Source organism: Tauraco erythrolophus, chromosome W, assembly GCF_009769465.1.
Source record: "Tauraco erythrolophus isolate bTauEry1 chromosome W, bTauEry1.pri, whole genome shotgun sequence".
Lineage (NCBI taxonomy): Eukaryota > Metazoa > Chordata > Aves > Musophagiformes > Musophagidae > Tauraco > Tauraco erythrolophus.
Window position 1 is genome coordinate 10,272,681 of NC_141497.1, and position 12,456 is coordinate 10,285,136.

The window sequence follows — 12,456 nt, forward strand, 5'->3', positions numbered from 1 at the left end:
TGGATAAGGAATTGGCTGGATGGTCGCACTCAAAGAGTTGTGGTCAACGGTTCAATGTCCACGTGGAGGCCTGTGACGAGTGGTGTTCCTCAGGGGTCAGTATTGGGACCAGTGCTATTTAACATCTTTGTTGGTGACATGAACAGTGAGATCGAGTGCACCCTCAGCAAGTTTGCAGATGACACCAAGTTGTGTGGTGTTGTGGACACGCTGGAGGGAAGGGATGCCATCCAGAGGGACCTCGACAGGCTGGAGAGGTGGGCCTGTGAGAACCTCATGAAGTTCAACAAGGCCAAGTGCAAGGTCCTGCACATGGGTCAGGGCAATCCCAAGCACGAGTACAGGCTGGGTGAAGAATGGATCAAGAGCAGCCCTGAGGAAAAGGACTTGGGAGTGTTGGTTGATGAGAAGCTCAACATGAGCCGGCAATGTGCGCTGGCAGCCCAGAAAGCAAATCGTATCGTGGGCTGTATCAAAAGGAGCGTGGCCAGCAGGTTGAGGGAGGTGATTCTGCCCCTCTACTCAGCTCTCGTGAGACCCCACCTGGAATACTGTGTTCAGCTCTGGAGTCCCCAACATAAGAAGGACATGGAGATACTGGAGCGAGTCCAGAGGAGGGCCACAAAGATGATGCGAGGGCTGGAACACCTCTGCTATGAAGACAGGCTGAGAGAGTTGGGGCTGTTCAGCCTGGAGAAGAGAAGGCTCCGGGGTGATCTTATAGCAGCTTTCCAGTACCTAAAGGGGGCCTGCAGGAAAGCTGGAGAGGGACTTTTTACAAGGGCGTGTAGTGACAGGACAAGGAGCAATTGCTTTAAACTGAAAGAGGGCAGATTTCGATTAGATATAAGGAAGAAATTTTTTACGTTGAGGGTGGTGAGGCAATGGAACAGGTTGCCCAGAGAAGTTGTGGATGCCCTATCCCTGGAAGTGTTCAAGGCCAGGTTGGATGAGGCTTTGGGCAACCTGGTGTAGTGGAGGATTTCTCTGCCCATGGCAGGGTGGTTGGAACTAGATGATCTTTAAGGTCTCTTCCAACCCTAACCATTCTATGATTCTATGATTGTCTAAGCGTCCCTTAAACGGTTTAGAACAGGTAACTTTTGGCTAAAGTTAGGTGAGATGAATCACACCCAACCGCGTGTGCATGCTTGACCTGTGCACACAAAGCACTGCTGCTTCCTTCTGTATATATGATCAAACTCCATCCTTCATGCTGGAATAAAAATAGTCATGTCGGTCCTAAAATAAGCAGCTGTTGGTGGATGGATTGAGTCTTGGCATAGGAATTTAAAGGAAGGCTTGACAGATTAGTAAACCCTGTGGTGGTCTGAAGGTATGGGTCGCTGGTCTGGGTCAGACAGCAAGAGCTTCTTCTGAACCACATCCGAATGCCACCGAAATAATTATTTACTTGTAATGGGGAATGCCAGAACATTAGTTTCATTTAAATAATACAATAACTTGCTATTGTGTAGATTTTTTTTATACTGATAGTTATCCCGAGTAGGCAGGCTTGAAACTAATATTTAAAGTAGGATCAATTTAAGCTACATATTAGAAATCTCTATTTAATTCTTACTATTATCACTACACACAGGGATTTTTTTTTTTGTCACCTCTTCGTTAAGGCCTTTCTTCATGTGAAGTAACTTCTCTGTAGCTACCAAAACGTGTATTTATCATCAATTAGAACTTGCTAAAAGTTTCTAATGCAAATTAAATCAAAATTCTAATAATGGACATTGGAAGTCTTTGCATAGACATAGTTTATGTAAAGAGAACACTATAGGTCTCCTTTAGCTCTGTTATTTTGCTTTTTAAACCACAGTCACTCTTAAAAAAAATATTTTAGTGTAGTTCCTTTTCACACTGTTGGAAGTAACTACTGTATCTTCTGTAGGTCTGATTTTTTTTTCCCCCCCCTCCCTGAAGTCAGTGGGAGTTTTTCCATCAATTTATATAGGGGGTTTGGATCAAACCTGTAACAGGAACTCAAGAAATGCTTTTTGTTATCAGTGTAATACTAACACTGGTGTTTTAACATTATTCTTGGCCCAGGCTTACCTTTTTTTTTTTTTTTAAGTATGTGATGTCTTCATTAAACAAAAATAAGGTGAGAGAGCTGTGTTATTTTCAGAGTAACTGTTTGAAAGACTATGCAGGAAATAATTTTTAAGTATTGGGATAAATTCTTTACAGATCACCTTCATGCATAATTTTGATACAAAGATTTTGATATGAACTTGTAAGAAAACTCACTCATCTGAAATTGTGTACATTTTTAACTTAACTGTAGGTAAAAGTTAAACGAGTTATTTTATGTTTGATTGCAATTTAATAAACTTGTCCTTATCTGTTTAAAATTTAAGATCCTTCAGGGAAGATTATTTGCTGATATTAAAAAACCCCAAACAAACCACACCCAAAAAACAACAAACAAAAAATGGATTCTTCTGGTGTTCATAGATTTGAGAGAGATATATATACACACACCCTCCTTTATGACAATAAGAGCAGTATATTTTAAAGCATGACAACTTTATAAGTCTTCCCATGCATGCAGAAGCAGCTTTTTGCAGTGACTGGTTTCTTTTAATGTGTAAGAGTCAATTAATTCAGTATATCTGTAAGCATGCCCTTAACCTTTTTTATGAAACAGTATATATGGAGCAATTAGGTATTTCAAAACAAATTGTGTAAGGAGATCAGTTGAACTTATTTAGCCTGAAACAGACTTTTACGTACTGATCTTGTAAATGCATAACAACTTTGTTAGGGATTTAGCCAGTGACATTTCTGCTAACTTTCAATGTCTTGGTTAGGTAATCTTTTTTTTTTTTTTAAAAAAAAAAAGAAATAATTTAGTCTATTTAATAGAGGAAAAACTTGGATTTGGCTACTATAGGCAAAAATGAACAATTTTCAGACATTTTTATCCATTTATGTTGTTTTTTTCAATGCAAGTAGCTATGAATGTGAAAGAACAAGCAGAGGATTATAGCAGTTGAGCATAGAGACTTTAAAGCTATACTCTTGCTAGGATAAAATTATTCCAAGGCACCCAGAAGACTGAGGGAATAGTTCATATTAGATATAATTTTAACTTTTTTCCCTACAAAAGCTACCTAGTGTTAAGAACACCTGTGCAAGACCAATGGTTGTAAATGGTAAATATTTTTTTGTTTGGTCGCTCTTTTCACTTGCCTCAAAACTGGAGCCAAATCTTCAGCGGTCATAAATCAGCTCCTTTGAAATGGACTGTGCGTTGATTTACACAGTTGAACATCTGGTCTCTTAGCTTGTTTTCCAAGTGAAGTACTATATTTCTCCTTCTAGGAGCTGGGAGAGGAATCCCACCTTTCTGTTGTTCAGGTGTAGTATAACCTGATGAAGGATTTGTCAGAATGTGCAACTAAGCAGGAAAAATCTCTCTTCTTGCTTTGTATTGTGAATTTGAAAGCTGCAGAGCACTGAAGAAACTAGCCTTCATATAGTGATGCTAGTGATGAGTCTGCATTTTAAATGTGTGTGACAGCCTTTGGCATTTCTTTGAGAAAACAGATTCCTAACACATAATTTCAGTTTGTTTTTTTTTCCTCCTGGAAATATTTTTGCTATATTATATGACTGCAGTTAAGTTTGTCATGATTTCTATTATAAACTCTTATTTCCAAAGGACTTTGACTAGAAACTTTCAGGGAGTTAAAATTTCTTCAGCTGAAATTTTAACATAAATTTTAATCTCATCCATTCCCTATTTCATTAAAGCAGTCTGGCCTTATTAAGACTATTTTAAGATTATCAGAAGGAAATTCTTCCATTTTCCAACATGGAGTTACATTTTGAATGTATGTTTATTGCTCACATCTCAATAAATTACTTCAAACCTACCAAATTTAACAAGTAGAGGAGAAATCAGTAGAAGTTTTGCACAGATGTGGAGAATCACAGATGATAATTAGAGATTCTCTAATTGCCCTAGATTTTATACTTCAGAATGGAGTAAAGAAACATTCTAGTTTCTTTAAAGAATTTTTCTTATCTTATGGCTTTGAAAGATTAAATGTATCAAGTCAGATCAGCTGGTGTAGACTGGTGAAATTCCAGGGAAGATGTTGCCAGTTTAAAACCAGTATTTTTAATACTGAATTATATGTTTTCAATATGGCAGCTGTTTGCATGGGAGCAATTGAAAACCTGTGTGACTGCAGTCAGGATTTAGTAGCAGGTGAAACACAGCTACTTTGTTAGCATTTTATTTGCAAGTGCAAAAGAAATAAGCCTTTATATAAAGGCTTAATTTAAATGTCACTAAATGTTAAACTGACAGTTCAGTAAATGAAAAATGAAAGGATTTGATCTTAGAATTGGACCCTATGTAGGAGTTCTTGGAAGTCCAGGGGCTTTAGTCTGCAGTTTTTTTGCAGGCTTGGCTGCAGGTTCTTCCCTAAGCATTTGTGCTGCTTCCCTCCCTCGAGTGGGGTTTGGTAAGAAAAGTCTATAGGAAATTCCACCCTTCACACATCGTTTTATCTGAGGATTTGGGGTTTTGCTTCACATGCTTCTAATAAAACATCTGAAATTTCAGAGGTAATATAAACATAAAACAAATTAAAAATAAAAAAAAATAAAAATAATAAAAAAAGAGGTAATATACAACATAAAACAAATTTAAATAAAGGCAGTGAAACTTTATTCATTGTTTCTATTGCAAAAAATAACTGAGCAGGGAAAATAAATCTTAAACCTTTCTGATATACTGCTCTGCAGTGTTACTTTTAACATTATCAGGACAAAATAATTCAGGCAGAAATAGACATTTTTTTTTTAAGTTCACAGTGTCTTTTAGTGTTTTTGCAGAATTGTTAGGTTATTTTATCTGAGCTGCCAGGATTAAGACTGGAGGGCCGATCTTAACTTCAATGAAACAGGATTACATTTGGCAGTTATTTTACAAGTTAAAATGTATTTATTATCACTGATTTCCCTTCTTAATATATTTTGTCTCTTCCTGTATCCACATACTGTAAATACCTTTTTTTTTTTAAAGGAATATTTCAAGGGCATTAAGAAATTAAAACCTAGCCCTATTAAAACCAGTAGAAAACTTATACTAATTTCAATGGGGCTAGCATTTCACCTCATTAGAAATTGAACTTATTCTGCAGGTTTTGGCCAGAGAATCCTTCAGCTGACTTTAAGGGAAGTCTTTGCCTGATGAGCGTGTATAAATCATGCCAGTGGAGGAGATGTTTTTAAAATAATCAAGATCTGCATTGTGACTACTGCAGTTATATTTGGAAGCATTAAAAGAAATACACTGTATAATTTGTACTGTAGAAGCTAAAATATTCAGACTGATTGATAGAGATGGACAGTACCTTGCAAAACATGAAGCTAGAAATCAGTCTTTCTCACAAATTTGACTAGTCTCAGTGTTAGATCAGCAAAATGAAGGCACATGGAAAATAGGCTTATTAAGTTAGAAGTGATTTCAAGTGCTCTGCTAAATCTCGCAGACTGATCGAGCAGGGTTAGTCTGGAGCATCAAAAATTTTGCATCAAGGCTGTACCAGCCCTTCCATGGGAAGATGCAGTTTGTACTTGCCAAAATGTGATGTTTTCTGGAGGGGTGCATATGTGGTGCGTGTTTACCTGCCTTTTCCTAATGTAAATTGTATTTACATAGGGAACTTTTTTTTAAACTGTCATAGCTGTGTAAGAGTAGGGTGTGATGGTTCTCAAAATTCTCCTGATATGCTTTTGCAAGTAAAACTAGGGAAGAGATCTGGCTAATATATGTGCTTATAGAATTAATGAATCATTAGGTGGCATCTGGGAAAATAAATCCTATCATGAGATATAAAGTGCACACTACTTTCTGATATTTTCAATACACAGCCCTGTTCCATATGCCTTTGCTTAACGCACAATGAAAAAGACTTTATTATGTCTTTATATATAATTTGGTAAAACAAATCCAAGACATTTTCCATCTAGTCATCAAAAAGCCTGAAAGAATGAATGTTGATCAGCAAGACCTGAATTTTTGAGATCTCTTTTGATGTGATATATTAAAAATGATCCAGTCTGAGAACAGATACTCATTTGATCATGTTTTGATTTTATTATTTTATTATTATAGTTAAAAAAACACAAAAGCTTTACTGTGTGAAATGAAGGAAAATTTGAGGAAAGTGGATTCATCGATAACTTTTTGTTTACTTTGTGATTTTAGAGAGAATGTCGTTACACTACTAATTGGTTTTTATTGTATTTACAATGTATTCTTTGCCTAACCCTGTAAATTTTGAAATGTAACTACTGTAGCCTGGAATAAATAAATAAATATAAATGAAGTGTTTCATGTTGCTAAACAACATAAAAAAGCACAGATCTCCTGCCTCCCATCCCCCTTTAGGAATTGTTTTAGGGTTCAGCTAGTTTATGCCATTTGAACTGCACATACTTTATGAAACCGCAGCTCTGGATCATGTCTTAAATAATACCAGGTTTGTATTGTTTATCTAAAACAAAAAGACTGTCACTTCAGCCTGTAGTCTTGTATATGAAGCCTTTCTGTTTGGATCAAAGTTACTGATGTGTCCTACTGTAGAACTATTTTGGCAAGCCACTTAAGATGAATCCTCTAGTTTTTGGCACACAAAATTTGATTATTTTTATTACTGTAGTAATTTATATAAATATTGAAGTACATTCTATATTTTGCTTAATCTTGAAGTAAATGGAGTTATCTCTTAAGTGTCAAGTGTAAATGAGGATGTTCTTAGGTCTTTTATTATTTCAAACATCTCAGTATTCTCTTTTGTAATATAAAAAAAAATGCAATTTAGAGTACTGAGATTGAGACAAAACAGTGCCTACATTCACAGTGAAGATGTAGAGGTGAGGCTGGAAGAATCTATGTCTCCTTGGGCTTACGAGTACCTGGGTGCCTCTGTGTGTTCCCTTTTTATCTTTTGCATGTTTCATGAAAGCATTCCTAAATGCTATTTTTAAACACCTCAATAATTTACCAGTTAAAAATAGCTCAGTAATTTGAGAGGAGTGTTGTTTTCAGCAAAGCTGAGCTCCTCTGCTTGGTAGCCTTGAGCAAGCTGAAAAATCTCTGCTTGCCTCAGTTTCCCTCATAGACATAAGGAGGTTAATAACCACCTCAGAGCTCTTTGAGATCTACTGATGGAAAGCTTTTTCTAAGAATAAAGTGCTGTTATTATTATTGTACCTGTTCTGTGTGTTTTAAAGCTTAGGATGATACTCACACCTAAATAAGGTTCCACATCTTGTTGCAAAGACACCGATGACTCCAGAGGGTGATTCAAACTACCAAAATTAGGCTTTTAATTTTGAAATTATTTCAATCAGGATAGTTCTCTTGAGATTTCAGTCTTTTTTCACTACTTGTAGAGAAAGTATAGCGAAGTTTAAATCCCATCCCTAAGACTGGAATTCTTCTTGCTGAACTTCAGCAGTGTAAAAGTTAGGTGCCTTGTTTAAGGTGGTGTCTCAGCTCTTTCTGTTTACTGGGGAAAGAGGGGAGATAATGCTGCAATTTCCAGGCTGAGATTACTTGACCCTGAAGTTCCTCTCTCTGGCTACAGTAGGAGGGAGTTTAGATGTTGAGGTGGTTCTACATGCCTAAATTTAAGAAAGCTAAAGAGACATAATGATTTAAAGGAATAAATTCCCCATCTAGGTTCAGCTAGCTAATATCTTTTGTTTCCTATGATAAAGTACTGCTGTGCATTTGATACAGAGCTGTTTCAGCACAAAGGTATAATGCTTCTTTATAGGATCGCTGCTTTTAACTTACAGCTGAAATTTTACGGTGGATTTTCCCCTTTTTGCTTGTGCTGCCATTATAATGAATTAAGGGGTAATAAGAGTGTAGATCTTACAACACAGGTTAGACTGCTGAATGTTGAGATGTGGCTCTATGAAAAGCATGGGAGTGGCTAGCAAATAAGAAATTATTGAATTCTATATTGCAAGCTTTAAAATAAAAATTATGTGTAGACCTGGATTTTTGTGCACGTGGCTTCTGATTCAGTTGTCCTGAGTGGAACCAAGGACAAGTTGGGAGGCTGTGTCGATCTGCTCGAGGGTAGGGAGGCCCTTCAGAGGGATTTGAACTGACTGGATCGTTGGGCTGAGGCCAATGGCATGAGCTTTAATAAGGCCAAGTGCAGAGTCCTTCACTTGGGGTATAAAAACCCCAAGCATCGCTATAGGCTTGGGGAAGAGTGGCTGGAGAGCTGCCTGGTGGAGAAGGACCTGGGGGTGTTGGTTGACTACTGGCTTGATATGAGCCAGCAGTGTGCCCAGGTGGCCAAGAAGGCCAATGGGATACTGGCGTGTATCAAGAATAGTGTGACCAGCAGGAACAGGGAAGTGATCCTGCCCCTGTACTCGGCACTGGTGAGGCCGCACCTGGAATATTGTGTCCAGTTTTGGGCCCCTCGCTTTAAGAGAGATATTGAGCTCCTGGAGCGAGTCCAAAGAAGGGCGACTAAACTGGTCAAGGGGCTGGAAAATAAAACTTATGGGGAGCGGCTGAGGGAGTTAGGGCTGTTTAGCCTGGAGAAGAGGAGGCTGAGGGGAGACCTGATTACAGCCTACAAATACTTGAGAAGGGATGGTGGGGAGGTAGGGGAAGGGCTCTTTACATTAGTGATGGGTGATAGAACAAGAGGAAATGGGTATAAGCTTAGTCAGGGGAGGTTCAGGTTGGATGTTAGGAAGTATTTCTTCTCTGAAAGGGTTGTCAGCCACTGGAATAGGCTGCCCAGGGAGGTGGTTGAGTCCCCATCCCTGGATGTGTTTAAGAATAGGGTGGATGATCTACTTAGCGATATGGTTTAATGGGGATTAGGGACGGTTGGACTCGATGATCTCTAAGGTCTTTTCCAACCTAGAAATCTATGAAATCTATGAACTAGTTTTGATGAGCTCTGTAAATTAAGGGAGAATTGGATGCTTAGAAACGCTGTCCTCATGATGACCTCTGCCTCTGAATTCTTTTTTTTTTTTAAAAAAAAGCAGTCTTTCCCTTGCTCTGTTAACATTAAGTGTCAACAGCTGTATTTTGCTGCTAGTACTTATTAACTTTCAGCCTTGTCTTTTTCAAGCATTTATGTTTTAGAAATCAATTAAAGCTTATCACCAGGTAAATGTAAGTCTTCTAGCTACCTTGGCTTCTCAAAAGATGCAATTTTTCTTAAATAGATTGTTTAAATTACTGAGTAGGAAACCTCCTAATTGTGCTACATTAAATTTTGATTCTGGCGTGGTTTATTTTGATCTCTGTTTTTCTATCTGTTGGAATCCTGTTACAGTCAGTAATTACGAGGAGTGGCTCTATTGTAAAGAAAAGATTATAAGTTACAACTATGGTTGTAGTTATTCCTTTTACCTTCTCAACCTGAAAGCATTTTTTCACTTATTTCTTAGCTGAAGCCAGTTGTCTTATTTCTTGGTACCACGTGTTTGCTTTGCATCACATCGTGGGATGATCATGTAGTTGGCTGAGGAAGTATTATTTATTTCCGAATTTAACCCATCCTGTCCCATCCTTGTAGCCCTGAAAAGGAAACAGGCCTTTGGGATTGAAGGATTTTTTTAGAGGATTTTTTTTTTTCATGCATTCACTGCAACTCTCATCTAGTTGTAGTTGTCTACAACTTATTTATTGGTTTACTTATTGTTTGGTTTTTTGTGTTTTTGGTTTTTTTTTTTAAACACACATAGGTGTTTATTGCTTATTTCTTCTTTTATACATGCTGGGAATCCTAGGATTTGTTGCAGCATTGTCACGTTATCTTGGCCTCATTGGTCATTTACCGGTGATAGGTATGGATAACCCTGATGTCAGGGGCCTTTCATTTCCAAATCTGATCCTGAAAGGCAAGGCTGAGAAAAGCAAAACAATAGATCTCTGCTGTGATTGCTTTGTAAATAGGTAGCTTGTTTTTTCCGGATTGTTAAATTGGTGACTGTTACACTGACAAATATAATTACAGTCTGTAAATTATATTGGAAACATTTTTGTCTGTTTGTATACTAAATTTAAGCTAAGTTATAAGGTGTGCTGTGTGGAAGATACAAGAGTGGAGCTACAGATAACAAGTTTATGCTTGTTTTTCCTACTGATGAAGACTTTCACACAAGTTATTTCTATGGGTAGGTGATGAGAATATCACTCTGCATGTATATACATTTTTTTATACATTTTTGCATGATTATACATGTAGGAGTGGTACAATTTTGACTTGAGACTACTGGTGCCTTTTGTCCAAATATAATTTTACTTGTGTAGACACATCTATCTAAAATCAAATTTTACTTCTGCTTTTGGAGACCTTAGTAAGAAGAGAGAGAAACAAAGACCTGAAGGAACAGTACATAGCTCTTGAAATTTTAGATAAACTATTGAAAAAATGGTCAAATAGTCAATATTGTACTTGACCCTCGTATCTTCTGCACTCGACTGTTTATTTTTACAGATCGCATTATATATGTTCATGCTGAACTCTGATGATAAGACTGAAAGAAAACATGCCTGTCATGATTCAGTCCAGTTGTAACTTCTGCATGTAATGTAATCATCGACTTTCACAAATAATTAACTGAACATCAACCAGCTTAATTTTTAACTTGGTATTCCATTATTTTGTAATTGCCTTTTAAAAAGACAAAGATTGCCTTTCAGTTAATTATTGGGACTTCTTTTCCAGTCATAATCATCAGTGTTTCATGTTGAGAACAGTTTGATCTTTAATACATTGTCATTTAACTACCTATTTATTTTTGTCGAGTTTAAGTTTGTAATATAACATTGTTTTATGAAATTGTTGGTTTGGAGGCAGGTCTGATCGGAAATATTTTGTGAATTTCTTCATACCTTGTTGCAAAACTGATCTTTAGTATGACTCAAGCAATATGGTCACTCTTTAATGAAGCGAGTTGCTAATTGCAAAATAGGCATTTCTTAAAATAGTGGTTTGAATTATGTTTCAGGGACTAAGTTACAAAAAAAAACACCAAAAACACCCCCCACCCCAACAACAACAACAAAAAACCACAAAACAAACAAAACCAAACAAACCACCACCAAAAAAAATCCTCACCCTAAAAACCTCAGTAGAAACAGCTTTTCAGAGAACTAAATTTGAAACTTTTAGTTCATCATGTTCTTTCTGTCTTCAACAGGCAATTAACACTCCTAAAAGAAACCAATCTTTCCTGAAAGGTCTTTTCATTTTATTCTTTGTGACTTTTAAAGATTTCTTTAGTCATTTTGTAACTCTGAAGATCTTATCTTCCCAAACACATTATTACTTTATGATTATTTTATATTATCCCATACAAATTATACCCTCTATGTATCATACCCATAAAAAAAAAGGCCTGCAGACACTCAACTGCCAAAACTTCCTTGGAGTTAGAGAATTGCAGTAGCAAAGCTGCTGAGCTTTGGCCCAACCTGTTTTCTATTTCATACTTGGTTTTGTGGATGAAGTCTTGGCCCAAAGAAAGTTTTGATTCTGCCATTTGGGGACTGGGAACTCCAACCACTTTCATCCGTTCTGAGCTTATAAGCTGTAGCTGAGACAAGGCGTTTGAGTTAAAACGTGCATCCTTTCAGAATTACAATATTTATCCATTCTCTTTTTGCTTCCACATTAATCCTTATCTTGAATCTGACTTTTTTTCTGAGCCTCTTCTAGTTCTAGCAGGCTTTCCAATTATAAGTGATTTAAATTTCTCACAAAGAAAATACTCTGTCCTAACAAAATAGACCAAAAATAGCTTTTTGTTATTCCTCAAGAATAGATTTCAGAATCATGTAAGCAATTTTCTCCCCCTCTTTTTTCCCATCACTTTGGTGGCCAAAAATGCATATGGTAATCATATTGAATTAAAAGCATATTAATCACTGCACATTATAGTTTTGGTTTTTGTTTTTCTTGATCTTAAAAAAACAACGCCAAAATACATTGCCATTTTGAAAAATTCCCCTCCTTGACAGGTAAATACTATGTAAGAAAAGTTGCCTAATGTTAAATTTATTGTCACTGGATCAGTTATATCAAAAAGTTAGTTTTATTCAATCAACCCTAAAGTAATGTAAGCTGTTGCTTGAGTTTTGTAAAATTCTCTAGATAAAATTTGGCAAGACAAGGCATTTATGTCCTGTAACTTATTATTTTTTATTTTAAACTGAAAGTTTTATCCTTTTAAGATTGTAAATGTAACGTTGTCAGATATGGAGATGTTTATGTGTTAATGTAAAAGATAATACACAAATAACTGATACATTGATAAATGTATTTTTCTTACATTTGTGTTTTCTGTATATGCAAAGATTAAAATGTCTCTGTAATCTCAGACTGTGTTCATTAACTGAAGTTTAATAATTCATATAATTTATAT

At 36.4% G+C, this 12,456-nt stretch overlaps 1 protein-coding gene across 1 annotated transcript in view; it reads left to right on the top strand.

Annotated features, from left to right (window-relative positions):
* LOC104380648 (arkadia (RNF111) N-terminal like PKA signaling regulator 2N) overlaps positions 1 to 12,456 on the top strand; it is an 81,324-nt gene that overhangs the window by 59,162 nt on the left and 9,706 nt on the right. The window lies entirely within an intron of this gene.